The sequence below is a fragment of the Galeopterus variegatus genome, unplaced genomic scaffold, assembly GCF_000696425.1.
Source record: "Galeopterus variegatus unplaced genomic scaffold, G_variegatus-3.0.2 Scaffold534, whole genome shotgun sequence".
Lineage (NCBI taxonomy): Eukaryota > Metazoa > Chordata > Mammalia > Dermoptera > Cynocephalidae > Galeopterus > Galeopterus variegatus.
Window position 1 is genome coordinate 169,618 of NW_007726645.1, and position 19,960 is coordinate 189,577.

Consider the following 19,960-nt stretch of genomic DNA (forward strand, 5'->3'; position numbering starts at 1 on the left):
TTCTGTGCAAGTTGTGCTGTGCCCGTAGTGGACCACCTGTGGAAGTTTCTCCTAAAGCTCATGTTTGGTCTATTAGAGTATTCCATTGTCTGCTTTAAAAGTGGTACAAGAAATAGAGTACGTTTCCCTCCGTTGGTAGAAAAAGGAAGTGTGATTTATGAGTGGTGTTTACTTTTATATTGTTTTGTAATACAAGCAGCTTGTTTGCGTGGGTGGATGGTTTATTTAGACACACACAAAAGGATCTCTGAATGTACAAAGAGGAAAAACTGCATCTAATATCAAAATGTTCTACTTTTTCTCAGTAAACCATATCTCTCTTTAAAAATCAAACTCTTCAAGCTAATGTTTACTTTCTCAGACTTGAGCGATCTTTCCCCTGAATTTTACTCCATAGGTGTTTTATAATAGCATCCTTTTATATTTGAAAAATGGATTATGTTATGCTTTTCAAAAATAAAGCAACAAAGGATTTTGTGACTTTGTTAATTATAAAAGTTCCTTCTCTTAGAACGCTTTCTTCTCCATCCCATCATGATAAAGTGTGTATACATAGAAGGGAGACTGGAAATCATATATGAACTAGGTAGGTACAGAATTAATCTCGGGCTGTGTTTCATTTTACTAATTGTAATGATTTGAATTCGTTTTCCCTATGCAGTCATTTGAATAGCAGCTGTTTCTAAAGCCTAGATTGTTGTCCAAGTTTAAGGTACCTTGGTTCGTGTGATACTTGGTGACTTCTGAATGAACATATTTTAACACAATTGGGTGTTTTTGGAAAAAAATTATTGCTTTGAAAAAGAAGTAATGTGTTGATCTTGCTAGAAAATCAGGGTAGCATTTTAACTTCTGCTGGCTGCTTCATTCCTGAGATGAGTAAAATCTATGTGTGTTGCTATGGGAATCATGGCTTGGAGATTTTGGGTTGAATTCATGGACAGCCCTTATGTAATATTCCTGACCTCTAGCACGGCTGCCAAAGCAGTTTAGTGAGGAACTACCAGGAGACCTTGACTTCTAAAAAGCAGTATTTCTGAATATCAAAACAATATTCTCACCTCAGCTGGCAGGGAAATCATCTATAGGTCTGACAGCCTTAACTGCAAGACAGCTCAGGAGCAGCAGGAGCAGCAGGGAGGATTTTGTGACAATGGAAACTGATTAAGGTGTGGGCCTATTGCCATCCACTAAACTTCTGTGCCATAGTTAATCTTCTGTACCATTTAAAACATTATGAAGTTGAAATTGAATAATGAAGAACATGAAGTAATGAAGGTGTAACTACTGATATTCATTGCCACAAGTTTGCACTGTAGTTAACACACATTGCAATTGAGAATCTGAGTTATGTGTTCTGTTTTGTATCCAGGTGTCAAGTCAAGAAAAAAAATAAGTTTGTACTCCAGAAATAAGATTGTTCTATTTGCAACTAATTTATTCTTGTAATTTTCACATACCAGAATTAAAAAGTTTGTTAGATTCATATCCCATTATCATGCAACCCAATTTTGTATTGTAGGTTTGGTTTTCAAAGTCTTTAGTTATCTCATTTGGACATTTTTGTCCAGGACTGTAACCCATGAACTATAAGTCTTGAATTAAGTGATATGGCTGCAGAGAACTTTTAAATATCTTTCAACCTATCATGGATCAAAATGTTGATCCTAAATCAACCCAGGTTCATGATACTTGTCATACAGCCTAAAGAGTTTATAGTTACAAATGATATCAAAAACAAAAGGAAAAGAAGATAATGTAAGACAAAGGCTAAATAATTGTAGGACTAGTTTCCATGTTTAATAAAAATAGTTTATTTACATCCACTTTTCCTTCTTTAAAATTAGTCAATATCTTAAGCGGTTTTTTTGTCTTTAAATGAATTACACTAGGCTAAGTGAGAATTTAAATATGATCTGAAAGAAGATAGGGCTAGGATTTAAATTTAATTGATATTAAAATCACAGTGGTTTATTAATTTCAATATCCTCGAAGAAAGAATGCAAAAGAGGGATCATAGATGGTTAGTTCTTCATTAGGTTATTTTTATCTGTTCCCCTTTGACAAAATATGCATGTGTCTTTGTGGGACCTATTTCAAAATGAAGCATTAAAGTTCAAAAATATGTAAATTAATCATTCAGCTTTTAATAGTTTTAAACACTTTGCACCACTTTTGCATCCATTTCGTAAGAATTGAATGTTTTCTACATTTATTTTGAAACCATCATAGCTTCCCTCAAAGAGACTTTATAAGTTAGTGCTTTTACTTACCCTACAGATGACGTGTATTAAGGGTGTACAAACGCCTGGAATAGACCTCAAAAGTGCTTTTGGATCCTGCTCCTAGATAAACATGAACTACATTACCCGTTAATTGCCTTAATAATACCTCTATGAAATAAGGTAATTGGCAGGTAGTGAAACTAGAGACACTGCCTTTTGAAATGAAGTGACCTACAAAAGGTTATACAACTAGGCTCTGTGTGCTGCCAATGAAACCCAGTACTCATCACTACAACTTTGTATGGCTTCTCTTAAACTAATAAGCTCTACAGTGAACAGATTATATTTTAATTTTGAGGTAAATAAATATCAACGGACATAACTTGTTTTTTAACTTGGTGTTTTCTGATCCCAAATGTGTGTTTTGATCCTGATCAGTTTTGGCATACATTGCAAATCCCACCTTGTTTAAGATGGTGCTCTTTGATATTGCTTTAAAGACAAGTAATGTATGAATTTTATTCCCACATTGATCTTTTCTTTACAAGCAACTTTACTGAGGTAAAGTTGTATACAACTCAATAATTATTAGTATAATCAGATTTATGCAATCACCACTGTAATCCATTTTAGAATATTTTCATTGCCCCAAAAAGAAATCCATAGCCCATTAGTAATTACCCCCCATTCTCCCCAACCCCCTCAGCCCTAGAAAACCACTATTCTGCTGTCTTTCATTATAGATTCATTTATTCTGGATATTGCATATGATTGGAATCATACACCAGGTGGTCTTTGCGACCAGCTACTTTCATTTACATACTGTTTTTAATGTTCATCCGTGCTATAGCATGTATCAGAATTCATTCTTTTTATTGACCAATAATATTTCATTGTACGTATATACCACATTTTATTTACCCATTTATCAATTGGTGGACATTTGGGCTGTTTTTACCTTTTAGGTATTGTGAATAATGCTATTAAGAACAGTTGTGTACAGGTTTTTGCATGGGTGTATATTTTTATCTCTTCTAGGTGTATACCTAGGGGGGGAAATTGTTGGGTCATATGATCACCTTTTTTTAATCAAAAGCATAATTTTCATCTTTTCCCCCTCCTCAAAAATGATGCCTTCTGCCGTATAGGAAGAGACTCTGAGTTGGAAAATCAGGATGTGGTAAGGATTGGAGCAGAAATAAAACAGGTTTTGTGCAATATTTTTAGAATAGATTAACATTAAACCTTGAGCCCATTGTTCTCACATCATTGAATGTCTACTATATTAAAGAAATTGTATTGGTACAGTTGGCGGGTAGGAGGGACTGCAAGGCTAGAGCCACAAGGAGGAAATGGGCAGGTCTTTTGACTGCAGAAATCTTCTACTGTTTGTTTAGGGGGAAAAGTCATGATAATAAATGGGAGAACACAGTACCTTGCAGGGAGGGTAGGAGGTCCATGAGCATCCAGAGGAAAAGAACGTACCCTGAGGGCAGGAACAAGCAGATCCTTCTCGGAGAAGGTGGTGGCTTCAAGCTGGACCTTACAGGATGGATGCATGACGTTTAGCTCCTGAAGTAGAAAGTAGCGGGTGGAGAAGAGGGATGCCCCTTAGGCCCTAGGGATACAGTGTATGTACAGGAAGGGTAAGTAAAGGCTGGGTAGCAAGAAAACATAGAACCTTCCAGAAAAATAATTTTTTGAGATCTTGCCAGCTGAAAAATATCTGTATTCTACCTTCACATTTCATTAATAGTTTGGCTGGGTATAGTATTCAAGAATGAAAAACCTGTTTCTTCAGATTTGGGAAGATATTGCTTTGTGATCTTTTAGCTTCCAGCACTACTGTGATAATTGCTGATGGTATTCTGTCCTTGAGTGTCATTTTTATTTTTTTAATTCTTTCTCGTATTTTGAGAATAGTTCTTCCTGTGGCATTTTGACATTTTGACATGATGTGCCTCAGTGTGGATCTTTTCGTTTACTGTGCTTGACTTCTTGTGTGTTCATTTTGAAGGGCTAGTCACTTCAGTTCTGGAACTTCTTTTTTTTGTTTGTTTTTAAATAATTTCTTCCCTATCCCTATATTTTCCTTTTTTTCTGGTTCTCTAGTTTGTCAGATATTTGAATAGAGAGTCCTTCTGTAATCACTTTTGTCTGCTATCTTTCTATCTTTTTTTTCTTCAGTTTTTCTCAACTTATCTCCTAATCCAGCTACTGGCATTTTTATTTTTGTCAAAATTTCTAATTTCCAAAAGCTTTCTTTTCTCTTTTTATAGCTTCCTTTTCTTGTTCCATGGCCGTAATATTTTCTCTTATATCTCTTAAGATACTACTTGTAAGTTTCTTGTACTGTCACTGTTTATCAAGCTTATTTTTTTATATATTTGATTTTATTCTTACATATTAGAGACTTTCTGCAAATTCATCCATTGACAATTAGGAGGAAGAAATTGTAAAGCTGACTGACAGCTCTAAATGTGATGGCACTCCTCTTGACTGGCAGTCTTTTATACGGTATTGGGGGAGGAACCAGGTAATTGGGATGGGGGAGGGAGTATTTTCTTTTAGTCAGGTCAGTGTTCCCAGAGATGATTCCCCCAATCTCCTGTCTGGACATGTTGGACTGGTCACAGGCCTCTGGCACCTCTCTAGGGAAAGGTGGTTGGAGTTTTATTATTTAAGATGCAGATTTTTAAATTATTTCATCCCCCTTACATTTAGCTGTACCTCTGATGGTCTCAAATCTCCTGGGCATCCTCTCCAGAGAGTGCACCTTTCTTTGTTTTTCCAGAGGTGAGTGGGAGAGAAAGTGGCCTGGCTATACAGACTGAGGGATAAATCCAACGTTCAGTCAGTTTTGTTTTGAGCCCCAGCTGTGCTTCTGCCTTCAGAGGTACCTGGCACCCCAGTTCCTCGCCCTGGCCAGGGCACTGTGACTATGACAGACTTTCTGCTCCTTATTTCTCCTGCCCTACCTCTTATGGGTACTTTGCATTCTAACTCTTTTCTACCGTGTTAATTACTATTTGTCCATGGCTTTATATATTCTACATTTTTGTCTACTTTCATCTTGTCTCCTCTTCTTTATATCTGTGGATTTATACTTTTCCTAAAAAAATATTTTCAGGAGGAAGCATATGTTCAGTTCACCTTGTTTCTTTCCCAATATTTCTCCATAAATATACTATAAAGCAGAAAAAAAATGTTTCTCATATTGCCTTAGCCCATAAATGCTTTATAGATCAGGAGAATCCTACTCGGTTGTAAATATTCCCATAGCTCGCCTTTTCAGGAGAAAGAAAGAAACGTGAATGTGTTTATGTACCCATCAGCCCGAAGATGAATTTGTTCTTTCAAAAAATGTCAACCATGTTTAAGAAGTATATCTTACTGAGAAAATTATGTGGGAAGTAGAAGAGAAATACCTGTCTGTGCGTAGGCTTATATTACACACTTTCTTAAACCTACGAGATAGACTATTGGAGAGAATCCAGAGAACCTGTGGCAACTATTAAACTATTGCACTACTTAAAGGAAAAAAAACCCCCTGCTTTTAGCTGGTAAAAGATAAAATTCAGCAGAGATATCTCATCACAGAAAACATAGAGAATGGCAGACATTTTTAAGAAAATAGTTTAGGCTAAAATTATTTTTGCAACATTGATTTCAATGCTGTCTTTCAATTTTTGCATGGAAAAGTTGGGAACTTGATTTTTGCTCATAGCGGTTACCTTCCAAATAGAGCTAGAAAACTGGCTAAATATGTCTAATTTCTAGCAGCATGGGGTTGTATATTACTCAAATATGCATTAGCTTAGAGTGCATTTTTCTACCCATAAGAAATAAAAAGTATACAGAAGCCTGGTCAGGCTTCTACATTAATTCTTAGTTGTGACTGGGTAGGTATAGTCTCATACACTGGTCCTGTCATTCTTCTACTCACCTTCAATGTTAGCTGACAGCAATAGTAATGACAATGACAGAGCTGGCTGGTTAGCTCAGTTGGTTGGTTAGAGTGCATTGTTCTAACACCAAGGTCAAGGGTTTGAATCCTCATACTAGCCAGCCACCAAAAAAAAAAAAGTGAAATAACAAATAACAACACTTAATGCCTGATAACTGCTCATTATAGGCAGTTTGGAAGATATAAAAGGAAAAAGCAGAGCTTCGTGTCTTCATTGCGTTTTGAAATACTTTTCAGCTGTCATGATTACACAGTACACATAGCTTCAATGCCTGTACTATCAGCAAAATCCTCATTCATTTGCTCAGTTTTGGGGCAGCATAAACCAATCTCAGCCTAGTGGCTTAAAGCACCTGTCTAACTTCGGTTACAATTCTCTCCCGTGCATCCTTGGCCAGCTGGTGGGTTAGCTGGTGGCCTTGTGATCTGGGATGGCCTCGTGCACGTGTCTGGAGGTGGTTAGCTCTCAGCTTGGGTGTCTTGTTCTCCTCTATGTGGTCTCTCATCCTCCAACAGGCTGGTTAGGGCTCCTTCACATGCTGGCCTCAGGGTTGCCTGGTTGCGTCAGGAGAGAACAAGCCCCAAGGGGTGATAATCAAGTCTTGTGTCATGTTTGCTGATGTCCCATTGGCCAAAGCAAGTCAGGGCTAAGCCTGGAGTTGGCGTGCAAGGGGAAGGACAAAGGGTGTGGATGCAGGTGGGGTACATTGCAGCCTTTTTCTGCAAACGATCTGCTCCACTCATCTTTTTTCTACCCTACCTCTTTGTAAGAAGAAGTGTCTCCATGCTTTTAAACTATACAACTCTGTCGTCCCTTCTGTCCTATTTTTTCCCTTCCTTCTACTGCCAGCCTTATCAGGTCAGGCTTTATCCTCCGCTCCCATGTCTTCCCCACTCTTTAACACCTTGAAACTCATTTCTGTCTCCTTCTGTTTACTGATGGTCTCTAGTGACTTTCTGATCACCAAGTCCACTGACCTTTTAGTAGGCTTTCCCTTGACTTCTCTGCAGGCCTCACCCTGGGTTTTCTGCTCTAGTAAGTCAATTTTGTCTTACGGGTGCGGGCTACAACACAAGGCCTGCTTCTACAGCCCCTCTGACTGTTCTTGTTCAGTTTCTTCTGCTTCAGCTTTTAGTTCCCTCCACTGAAAAGTGGAAGTCCATCCAAGCTAGTGCTCGGGCCTTGGCCTTCTTGCATTGATCGTGTTAAGCATGCCACTGGCTTTCATACTGAGCCCTGCAGAGCCCCAGGGGATCCATGGATTCCTCAGGAGCTGCTGCAGAGACCAGGGATGCCCAGCAGGTGTGGTCTGAGCCTTCCACCAGGACTCAGCTGGAGCAGCTCTCTCTACTCGTTTTACATATTGACACTTCCATGTAAGTTTTCCTTTGAATCAAGAATTTCACCTCCACAGGGAGTTTTAAACCACCTTTCCCTTTGCTAGCTCCTCCTTGTCAAGGCTTCAGCCGTCACTTTAAATCTGCACCTTTGGTTCTGACCTCCCTTTCTCATGTTGGTATCTCAGATCTTCCTCCTTTTGACATCTCTATCCATTCTACCACTTATCTAAAATGGAGCTCCCCGTCTTTTCCTTCAAACTCTTTTTTCCCCTGCATTTTCTTCTTCCATCAGTGTTACCTCCCTCCTCCCCAGCTTGAATTCTTAGCCCAGAAGTGAGCAAAATTTTTCTGTAAAGGGTCAGATAGGAAATATATTAGGTATTGCAGGTCACGTGATCTCTTGCAACTCCTCAACTCACAGAAACCTGGATTCAGATTCCGTCTCTTCCAGGGACTGACCTTTTGGTAAATTCCATGTGAAGCTCAGTATTGCCATTTGTAAAATGACAGTGATGCCTGCTTCACAGGGTCCGAGAGATAATTGAACGAGCTGGTACGTGTCAAGCACAGGATTCCTGGAACCCTCATTCCTCACCCGAAGCCTCTCATGATGGAACACGCAGCTCCTGCCATCAAGGAGTTCAGTGTCCAATGGGAATCTGTGTGAAAAGTTATCAAACCAACATGTTTGTTTCCTCTTTTGTTATGTATAGTTGCCATATGCTGTTTTATGTGGTCTGTGTCGTATTAGTGTTGTTTCTAACTCAGTGGTGAATGCTGTAGGGCAGATATGTAATGTCCCTCTGAGTGGGACGTGGCTGACATTCCCCCTCAGGTAAAGGACCTCATGGTGGCTCACTGTGGTACGTCACGCTGCCTCCCCCCATCCCCATGACAAAGGCACATGTCCCGTCTCCTAAACTATGACTCGGACCCCTTGAGAATAAAGATGTGTGTTTTGCTTCTTAGTCACACTGCTACAGATCCCTGCCTTAGTTATTAAAAGTGATTGAATGATCTCTCCTTCTCTTCTCACAGGCTCTTTTCTGAGTAACATCTGAATATTTGGAGAATAAAAGTACATATTGCTCTCTCTTTCTTTATGGTTATATTTATCTTGACAATCTTCCTATGAGTAAGTTTTAAGTTTCTTGTGGGTAGGAGTCACGCATTTTAAAGAGAACTTGATATTCTTTCTAATCTAATGCTCTCTTACAGTGGATTTATGGGTTTTATTAATGGAATTCCTGGAGGGCTGAGGTTTGCCCACATTTAAAACTGCACTCTTCTTTAAGAACCCTTATAAGGACTGTTAACATAATACAGACTTCTGGCTATTTCAAAACCATAAATGGATTGGGGAAGGATTATTATAAACTTTGCAGCTCAAGCCTTTTTCTTTTTTTTTTTTTTCTTAGAGAGCTGTAACTGAATATCTTTGTTGTATCATTGTAAACACAGCTATAAATACATGATTCTTCCCTTCCTTTTTCTCTACCAGATATGAACAGGGAACAACACAAAGATCATTATGCAGAACTTAAAACAGTCAGCCTCTCTCCAATCTTCTGAGTTTTTGCCCCACCAATGGCTAAATAAAAAATGTTGAAAACCATGGAAGAGTAGAATTTATTCAATTAGTAAATATTTGGTGAGTGTTATTATGCCATTTTGCTAGGAGTTCCAGGAGGGGAAATCAGAGATGTGGAAGACGTGCTTTCTTCATCAAGAAGCTGGTGGTCTAATGGTGATGCCAGAAATGTGTGTCACTGAGTAATGTGGTAAGTGTGGGCCAGATGCTGTGAGAGTGGCCAGCAGGTGGACCTCAGTACTGCCAGGGTGGGGAGGGCTGGAGCCTGGGGGAGGGCAGTCTGGATTAGGGATGTCCCCGCTGTTATGGAAATGTCTGTTTGGGGGCAGAGCCTTTGTAAGCGGCATTGTGCTTGTCCAAGGGGAGCAAGAGGATTGCTAACTGAGGGGTCCAACAAAGGCTGGCATTTTCGTTTGATTGTGTTTTAATCTCACTTAATGCTCCATTTACCTTAAAATAACCACACTGAAGTATTTTACACCTCTGAATCATTTTTAAGTGTACAGTTCACTCATGTAAACATTGTTGTGTAACACATCTCTAGAACTTTACCATCTTGCAAAACTGAAACTCTACATCCATGGGAAAAACAGCTCCTTTCCCCCTCCCCCCAGCTTTCGAAAACCACCATTCTTCTTTGCGTTTCTGTGATTTTGACTGCTCTGGCTTCCTCCTTTAGGTGGATTTATACTGGATTAGTCCTTCTGTGGCTGGCTTATCTGACTCAGCATAAGGCCCTCAAGGGTCATCCCTGTTGTCATCTGTGACAGAATTTCTTCTTCTTTAAGGCTGAATGGTATTCCATTGTATATTCCATGGGTGTTCAAAAAGGTCAGAGAAGGATTCATGTTACCTTTTAATTTAACTTGTATATACCACTCTTTATCCATTCATCCATCAATGGACATTTGGGTTGCTTCCATCTCTTGGCTATTGTGAATAATACTGTATATATATTTTTAATCTTGGATATTTTTTTCCATGAGCCTGTCTGGAAAAGCCTTGCACCATCAGCAAGTAGTAACTATAGGTTACATTTGTACAGTGTCTCTGTGTTTAATTTCCCATTTCTTTTTGTTCTGTTTTTTGCAACTACTTGGTGAGGAAAAGAGGGCAGATATAGTTACCCCATTTTATGAATAAGGAAAATGGTGGGGGATATTGAAGGGTCTGGCCCAAGGTCTCTGAGCTCGTAAGTGGCAGAATTAGAGCAAAAACTCAGGCTTCCATCTCGAAGGCTTCTTTTCTTATGTTCTTTTGTCTCATCCATGAACTCCTTTTAGAAAGACACAAACTGAGAATACACTAATGTTGCCTCTTTGATTCATGCTCTGGAGGGAATAGAGGAATAAAACTTTTTTTTTCTTTAACTGTAAAATCAAAAAACAAAGCAGGGAAACTATTAAAACAGTTTTGAGAGTAAAAACACCACCTGTGCTATTTTTTTTTTTTTTCTGTCCACTCAAAATAGTACAATAGAGCTCACAAGCAAAATATTCACCTTTTCCCTCTGCATTTTAAGTTTAGTTTATGGTCCTTACACAACTGATTTGGGATAAGGCCATTTTTACATTTTAACATTATTTTAATAAAAATCTTGAGCTGAAAAATTTGTTGACTCTGATAAGTTGTGAATTAAAGGAAGAGCTTCCAGGATGTATGTACATACTCTATTCTTGGCTAAATGAAGATACAAATAGAATTTACTTGAAACTATTTGAATAGGACTCTTCCTGTAGAGAAATGGAAAAATAATCAAATATCTAGGAAATAGGTTATATGAAGAATGCTGAAGAAACAGAGTGTAAGTAGGGCAAGAGAGAGAAGATTGGAACTACAATGAAATGATTTGAAAAGAGAGTTCATTAAGTGTCATCTGTTCCTAAAGAAAAAAAGATGAAAGGAATAATCTAAAAATTATAGCAGCCAAAAATGTTAGATGTTACGATTGCCTGGAGAGAAAAGAGAACGTGTTATAAAGGAATATTAGGAAAGTGCTTTAGTGAGGATTTTAAAAGAAATTTTTGTGGCTTAAAAGTGGGGTTTTTTTGCTTTGTTTACTTTATTTTATTTTTTTAAATAAACTACATCCTGTCTTTAGGAAGGAAAGTGAACCATGTAATTAACTGTCAGTTATTCATATTCTAGTGATTTCCCATCAAGAGTTCCTTCTACTACTGAAATTTGCAGGATTAACACCCATTGCTTTTAAACACAAAGTGTCAGTTCTTGAATATGTGAAGTCATTACGGGGCTCACCCTACCCTCCCTAGATGGGGCTAGAAATGTGTTCTACAGGAGCTAGACAAAAATGTAGACAGTCTAGTCTTCTAGTCTTTGGCTTTCTAGTTTCATTCTTTGGATTTTAAACAACTAATTATTCTTTTGTCTTCTTAGAGGAACTACAGTCAACCATGAATGAAATATTTATTGGACCAACTGTAACCTTACATTGGCGTCAACCTACATTTCTTACAGATGAGAGTTAAGTTACAAGTTTGTTTACGAGGCAACCCAGCGTCACAGGTGCTCAGGCAGAATTAAAGGAGATCATTGACTATGGCTAACAGAACAAGGAAAGTTATGGTAGTCAGATTAGATGTAGTACTACTTGCTTCTCTACTAAGCATATGATTACTTGCTTAATTCTGTGAGTTTAAGTAGTCTGAAGTATAATAGTTCGTGTAATGCATACACAAAATGGAGTGTAGAAATCCTTTGAATAAGTACAAATCTCCACATGCTATATTAATGGTATTCGTCATTCAGCACACGTGCATGGGTCACGTACCTTGTGGTGTGTGTTAGGCTAGCAGATAGAAAATAATAATAGTAATTGTATGGTAACGTACAATGCCATCTTATTCAACTCCTCACTTTAAAATGAGAAAGAGAAGGTGATCACACTGAGGCCTGGATCATACAGACTGTGCACTAATATTATAAACTACCATATGTTTAAAGTCCATTTTACTGCATGGCCTTTCTCTGAGTTGGCATTTCAGGGGTGGCAGTTGGGTTGGTTAGTGCCCTTTTATCCAATTGATCAAAAATAAAATAAAGGGATATATCCAAATCTCAAATATTTTATTCAAGATTAATACATTAGTACATATACACGTCAGCATTAATCTTTTGCTATGAAATCAAGGCCTGTTCTTTGAGTATGAGCCTGTGTTTTCGTCCAACTTCCCAGAGAAACAGAACTAATAGGAGATAAATACGGAGGCGGATAGATGGATAGGTCAGCATATGGATGGGTGGATGGGTGGGTAGATGGGTGGTGGATGGAAAGATGGAAACTTATTTTGAAGAATTGGCTCACATGATTTCGGAGGCTTAAGAAGTCCCATGATCTGCTATATGCAAGCTGGAGACCCAGGAAGGCTGGTGGTGTAATTCCAGCTTGAGTCTGAAGGCCTGAAAACCAGGGAAGCTGATGGTGTAAATCCCAGTTCAAGGGCAGAAAAAGACCAATGTCTCAGCATATGTAAAAAGGCAGGAAGAAAAAGGGGTGAATTCCTTCTCTTTCCACCTTTTCTTCTATTCAAGCCCCCAACAAATTGGATGATGCCCATTCACATTAGGGAGATCGATTCAAATACTAATTTCATCTGAAACACCCTCACATATACACCCAGAAATAATGTTTAATCTGGTCACCCCATAGTGCAATCAAGTTTACACATAAAGTTAACCATTGTAGTCTGCTTATTGAAGTTTTACCTATATCCATATAACTGTCTTCAGTATATAATTTTGTTTGTCTTTCACTTGTTTTACCCTATCCATAGGGATTTGGGTTCTAGGAAATACAATAACTGAAAGAGCTTTTATTTTTAAACCCTAGTCATGGTACTTTTTTTTCCATTTTTTATTTTATTTGTTTATTTATTTAATTTTTTATGATACTTTGAATTTCTCCTAAATATACTAGGAGTTAAAGTTTGCCCAACATGAAGCATTTGTTTTCTAACACTATACTTTTTTTTTCCTTTTTGTCTTTTTTCGTGTCCGGCAACGGATCTCAACCCTCAGTGTCGCGCCCGTACTGGACTGGGACCGGCAACGGGATTGCAACCCTCGGTGTTGCTCCCACACCTTGCTTAGCCAGTGAGCGGGAACCGGTCTGTATGTGGGATCCGAACCCTCGGCGGGAGCGCCACCGCGCTCCCAAGCGGTGCACTGTAGCAGTGCGCCACCGGGCCGGCCCTAACACTATACTTTTGATAAATATCAAAACATCTCAGTAAAATGCATCAGCAGGAAATGTAGTAAATTTCTAAGAGAGGAGTTTGAATGATGTTTTTTTCTTAAAAATTCAGGTGTACGTAAAACATCTTGATATCAGTAAAGGTCCATCAAACCTTGTTAACTCTGGCCAAGGAAAACTATCAATTCTAGTTAGAAAAACAGGTATGTTATAATCTTGGCCCTTGAAATAATGTTTTTTTGTTGTTGTTGTTTTGTTTTTTTTTGTCTTTTGTCTTTTTCCGTGTCCGGCAACGGATCGCAACCCTCAGTGTTGCCTCCATACCGGACCGGGGACCGGCAACGGGATCGCAACCCTTGGCGTTGTTCCCGTGCCTCGCTCAACCAGTGAGTGGGAACCAGTCCGTATGTGGGATCCGAACCCTCGGGCGGGAGCGCCACCGTGTTTCCCAAGCGGCGCACTATCCAGTGCGCCACTGGGCCGGCCCAAAATAATGTTTTATATTTCCTTAAAATATGTATGCTGTTTCCTTGGCTGAAAAATGATTATTGTAATATCACCAATATGGCACCCTTTTTTAAAGACTTTATAAAGAGCGGTTCTCTGTCTTTTCTGGCTCATGAGTGCCATTGTGTGTGTGGTGAAATCTGTGGGTCTTCTCCAGGAAAATGGTCAGCTTACTTCCACACTTGGCTTATATTTCCAAGGTCTTCACAGACCCTGAAACAAATCCATGTACCCTAAGGGTACACTGAGTATAAGAACCTCTTGTTAATAATCCCAGCTTTCCTTCAATTATAATGACTGATGCCTAAAGAGCTATGGGACATTGCCCCAAGTATGTGGAGATTTTTCCTTTGCTCTCAGATATTTGAGGAGATTACCACATAAATTCTCAGTGTTCTGGTTTTAGAGATAGTGTTTAGTCTAGTGGGGAAGTGGAAGCTGAGCAAATACACAATACTCTGAATACTTTCATGTGTGTAGCTGCTAAATGTGTTCTAGTTTAAACAGTTGTCAATGATTAGCAGTTTCAGTGCTTTGTTTTAAAATTTTTCAATGGTCTGTATTAAAGAGCACAGAACTGAAAGATCAGTTTTAAATTTAGCAGATAGTGGGAACTAATCTCTTCTGTGGTTTGGCCTGGCCATGTGCCTATGTTGATGTACTAGTCTTTGAGCTTCTGAGTTGCTTTATCTTTTGTTAATGCCCATAAAGTATAATCTTTTTATTCATTCCTGTTTATTCTTACCTAGACTATCTATTCGATTTAGATAACTAGAACACCGACAATGAGCTCTATGGAGGCGATCCTGCCTGTAGGTTACAGAAGGATAAGGCTATCTGTTGTCCAGTTGTCCTTTTTTCCCTGGATTATACAGAAACCTTCTGCTGTCTTTCTAGCTTCCTGGAAAAATAAATGAAATATTAAATGTGTGCAACAGCAGGATTATTTTTCATGCCTAAAAGTGTAAGATTCCACTGACAGCTTTCCAATCATTCAGCAGCCTTGTGCTCCATATGGCATGGTCCATTGCTCTGTGTCAGAAACCCTCCATCTTTCCCCACTGCTCACCTCTCACCACCAAACACCTTGTTCATGCTTCCCTTACAGCCTTCAGCATGCTGTATTGGGTTATTTGTTTCTCTTCCCTAACATGTATAATTTGGAACAACTTGGACTGAGGCTTGTCCTGTTGACAATTTTAACAATGTAGCTCCTTTGGAGAGGCATAACAAATACTTGTGGACTGAATGAATTAGATTATCTACTGAACCGTAGGGAATGTCGTGAATGGAATCCTAAACCTTTGGACGTAATCACATTGTGCCTTCTCTGTCTTATAACTTTCCTGTTTATGAGGTTATGTCTTGTCTGCACAACTACATATGACCTCAGGGGAGAATCAGGATGCACAGTTCATGTGTATCTTCCTCCATGCCCAGTGTAGTGAGTGATAGGTAGAATGACTTCAGGTTGCTTTATTTTTTTAGTGAAAAATAATCATGGAACAGTTTTTGGTGGAGGTAACGTGAGGAGGTCTTTTCAGAAAATGTTCTGTTTGATAGAGTAGGGTATCCCATTCTCCCCACCTCATGCTGGTGCAAAGGCACAGGTGGAGGAAGATATAGCAGGAACCACAACTGAGCAGACGTCTCTGCCAGGAGAAGTAAGTGCGCCTCCAGGCGGCCAGATTCCTGTCTAGCAGCTGCCACAGCTTTCTGTTTCCTGCCATGGGCAAGGGTCCATTCCAGCCCAGTTTCTGAGGAGCTGTTCTGTTACATGAAGATGAGATTGTAAATAAATTGGGGTATCTTTCAAGTAAAATTGAGGTGTGTATATAAAATCCCCATGGTGTGTATTCCACAACCAAATGTACTGAGTTCTTGGTCCATATAAAGTTTAATTATTATCATTTTTGAAATAATTCGTGGAGAGGAGAGACAGTAGTAGAAAGGACTCAAGACATGAAAATGTCTCATGAACTCCCATGTGAAGACTGTTGGATCATTTTGCTCTGGTAACATGGGAGTACAGCTGAAGAAGAAAATGCAATTACATGACTTCATGATTACTGGAAAGTGTTTTTTCTTTTATGTACTGATAAATATGCTGCTATTGAAGACTAATGTGTAACATTAACATTTTCTGCAGGTGTTGACTATGCATATATTATCATATAATAAAAACATACTAAAAATAGGATGTCAGCTGGCCTCAATTATATTTTTCAAGAAATTAAATAATACATATAGAAAGAATATCTACAACAGTAAGAAATATTTGTACCCACAGCCGTGATGAAAGATATAAATCATTGCTGACAGCTTCGGGGTCTCCCGTCTTCCCTAAATCATCCCTCTCTATCGGAGATTATCATTACACTGAACATGGTGTCTCTCACTCCTTTCCTGTTCATTATACTTTGTCTTACCACTTATGTTTCTATTCCATGCAACATATTGCTTCGTTTTTGGTGTTTTCAAACCCTTAATAAAACAGTAATATTAAGGTGTTCATCTGTGACTTTGCTCAACTTTGAGTGTGTGAAATTCATCCATGTTGATTTGTGTCACAGTAATTTATTTACTTTATCAATATGTGGTATTTTAGTAGAGGATTTGCCACAATGGTTCTGTTCTCCTGTCAATGGACATTTAAGTTATTACAAACAACTCTGCTGTGGAAGCATTTGTGTGTGTGTCTCCTGTGCACATGTGCAAAAATTTCTCTAGGGTATACATAACTAGCAGTGGAATTGCTGGGTGATAAAGTATGTGTATCTTTACCTGAGTAGGTAATGACAGTTTTTGAAGTGGTTGTTATATTTTATACTCTTTTCATCATGGTAGGAGAGTTCCTTTTAATTTCACGTTCTCTTATAACATGTGATGTTGTCAGATTGAATTGTTTTTGCCAATCTAGCAGGAGTAGAATTAAAAATCTCATTGTGGTTTTATCTGTATTTCATAGTTACTTATGCAATTGAACATTTTTCATCTACTTGACCTTTGTTTTGTTCTTCTGTGAAATGGTTGTGCATGGCTTTGGACTAATTTCTTATCAAGTTTTCTTTTTCTGTGCTTTTATAGAAGGATTTTACATATTCATCCCCTTATTTTTGTTGGTTGTGTTGCTGAAAAGTTTTTATTTGTGGCTATTTTTTCTACATTTTTGTAGCATTCTTGAATCAATTTAGATCTATCAGTCTTTTCAGGCACTGTTTGTGCTTTTGGGATATTGTTTAAGAAATTCTTCCCTATCCTGACCTCATAAAGAATTCTTCTAGCTTTATTTCTAATAATTTTTCAATTTTGTCCTTCATATTTAATTTCTTAATCCCTTTGCAAATTAGTTTTTGTACATAGAGTGAGATAGTGATCTAATTTCATGTAGAGTACCTTTTTGTTCCAGGGCTTATTTTTGAACAGCTTGCTCGCTCCCCTGGTCTGAAATGCCTACTCAGTCATAAATCCGTTTTCCACATATCAGTAAGTCTGTCTCTGGGCCCCATTTTCTGTGTCAGTACCATGCTACCTTAATTTCTATGGTGTTAAAATAAATATTGATATAGTTTGGATATCTCAATCCACAATATTCTTCAGGACAGAACTGATTGTTCTTGGACCTTTGTCTTCCATACAAATTTTAGATACCATGTATGAAGTTCAACAGAACAAAAGAAAAAAGAAAACACAAACATACCTTGCTGAGATTTCATTTGGGATTGTGTTTGTCTGTAGATCAATGTGGGGGAAAGTGCCTCTGATATAATATTGAGTTATCCACAAATATGAAATATCTCTCCATTAATTTAGTTCTTGAATGTTTTGCCATTTTTTCTATAAAAGTCATGTTTATATTTTTAAAATTATTCCTCGATATCTTATTTTTTTAAATTGTTATTATAGTCTCTTCGTCTCACCTTCTCTCTCTTTCTCTATTTCAAGTTTGCTGATTATGGAAAGGCAGTTGATTTTGTCTAAAAATCTTTGCAGTCTTTAGTCTTTCTAAACTTATTAAATTCTTATAAACTTTCTGTAGTTTTTGGTTTTCTTCAGACTTATATAGGACAGTCATATCATGTAAATAAGGAAAATTCTGTATCTTCCTCTCCAATCTTTTTAACTTTTCAATTTTTTTCTCATCTTACCACACTGTCTAGAACCTCTATTGCAATACCCTGGTATTTAGTGGGCAATCTTGTCTTAGTGATTATTTTAAAGAGAATGCTTTATTTTTACTATTTAGCATAATATTTGATGTGGGTTTTCTGTAGGCACACTTTATCATGTTAAGGAAATTTCCTTCAATTTTTAGTTGACTGGTTTTTTTAAAAAATCATGAATTGATACTGAATTTTATCAAATGCCCCCCCCCCCTTTTTTGCATCTTTTAAGATGATCATAGGATTTTTTCTTTAAATTTCTTATTGTGGTAAATTATATTAATAGATTTTCTACGTGAAACTGACTTTCATACTTGGATAAAAAACATTTCCATCACAGTGTTTTACTTTTTTAATATGTTGCTGGGTTTGACTAAGATTTTTTTTTTTTTGACTGATTGTATGTAAGGTCATGATGGAAACTGGCCTGTAATTTTCTTTTCTTGAATTGTCCTCACATGGTTTGAGACTGAAGTTTGCTACCCTCATGAAATTGGTCTTTCTGTTTGTTAATTTTGATTTCTCCTCTTTGGAAGAGTTCGTTATATTCTGATTATTTCTTGAATATTTTCTAGAAATCCCTGGGAAATTCCTATACATACTGTGGTTTTTGTTTTTGGTGAGAAGATTTAACTATTATTCAAATTTTTTAGTCATTATAGAACTCTTTAGGGTTTTCACTCTCTTCTAATGTCAGTTTGGTCATTATAACTTTCTAGTTCTTTTTCAATTTCGTCTGTATTTTCAGTTTACTTGGCATAAACTTATTTTCATTTTCTTATTAATTTCTGTAGCATCTATTAAGTCTTTTTTTCTCTTGATACTTTTACTTGATAACTCTCGCTAGATATTTATCTATTTAGTATTTTTAAAGTATAAAATTTAGTTTATAATTTTATTATATTTTGCATCTCATGAATTTCTCCTATTTTAAAATTTTGTTTTATTTTCTTTTTCTTTAAGTCAGGTACTTAGCTCATTATTTCTCATACTCTCTTCTGTTAATAATATGTGCTTTTTCCATTTCTATTTAAAAATCTGGTTTTCTGTATTTCACAAAATTTGCATGTAGTATATCATTATTGTTCAGTTCTAAGCATTTTCTGTTTTCATCTTGGTTTCTTATTTGAGCTGCAGGTTATTTGTAAATGTAATTCCCAAATGTATGCGGGTTATCTCCCTGTTGTACTTTCTCTGTTCTTTGATTTTAGGTTTGTGTATTTTAAACAGAACAGAGCTCAATTTTATTGTTTTGATTCAAAATGACAATTTTTGTCTTTATAAAATGTAATATTTAGTCTTGTTACTTTGTGAAAACACATATTTGTGTTTATTTTACCCTACAGTTTTACTTTGTGCTTTTAGCATGTTCCAGTTTTCCTATTTTATCTCCCATCTCACTATTTCTTTTTTTCTTTCTTTAGGAATGATTTTCTTTAAAAAAAAAAAAATCTGTTTTTACCGTTTAGTAAAGTTTGGAAGTTATACATTGCAGTTCTGGGTATTTTGTTTTTGTTTCTTTTAAGTAAATATCTTAGAAATCTCAGCATACATTCTTAAAATAATCTAAAGTTACTCAGAATCTTTAGTTTCCTTTTGGGAAATATAAGGACTTTAGAACTTTTAAACCTGATAACCTCTTCCTGACTTATATTTTTGCTAATAATTTAGTTTTATCTATTTTTTCACCTTCCATATTAGATAGTATTATTTTCACTATTTTTAAAATCTCTACTTGTTTATATTTATTTATTTCATTATCACTGCTTTGTCTTACCATTTCTTTCAAGTATCAAGGATTTCTTCTGATTCTGTTGTTCTCCTTGAAGTTTATCATTTACAAGTTTCTTTCATAAGAACGTTATTGATGAAGTCTCTTGTCTGAAAAAGAAAAGACTCATTTATGAAAGATACTTTTGCTTGAAAACAACGTTAAGTTGATAGCCTTGAAAG

The 19,960-nt window shown here is 37.1% G+C and overlaps 1 protein-coding gene across 4 annotated transcripts in view; it reads left to right on the forward strand.

The window, feature by feature from the left end:
* CACNB2 (calcium channel, voltage-dependent, beta 2 subunit) overlaps positions 1–19,960 on the forward strand; it is a 233,055-nt gene that overhangs the window by 118,761 nt on the left and 94,334 nt on the right. The window lies entirely within an intron of this gene.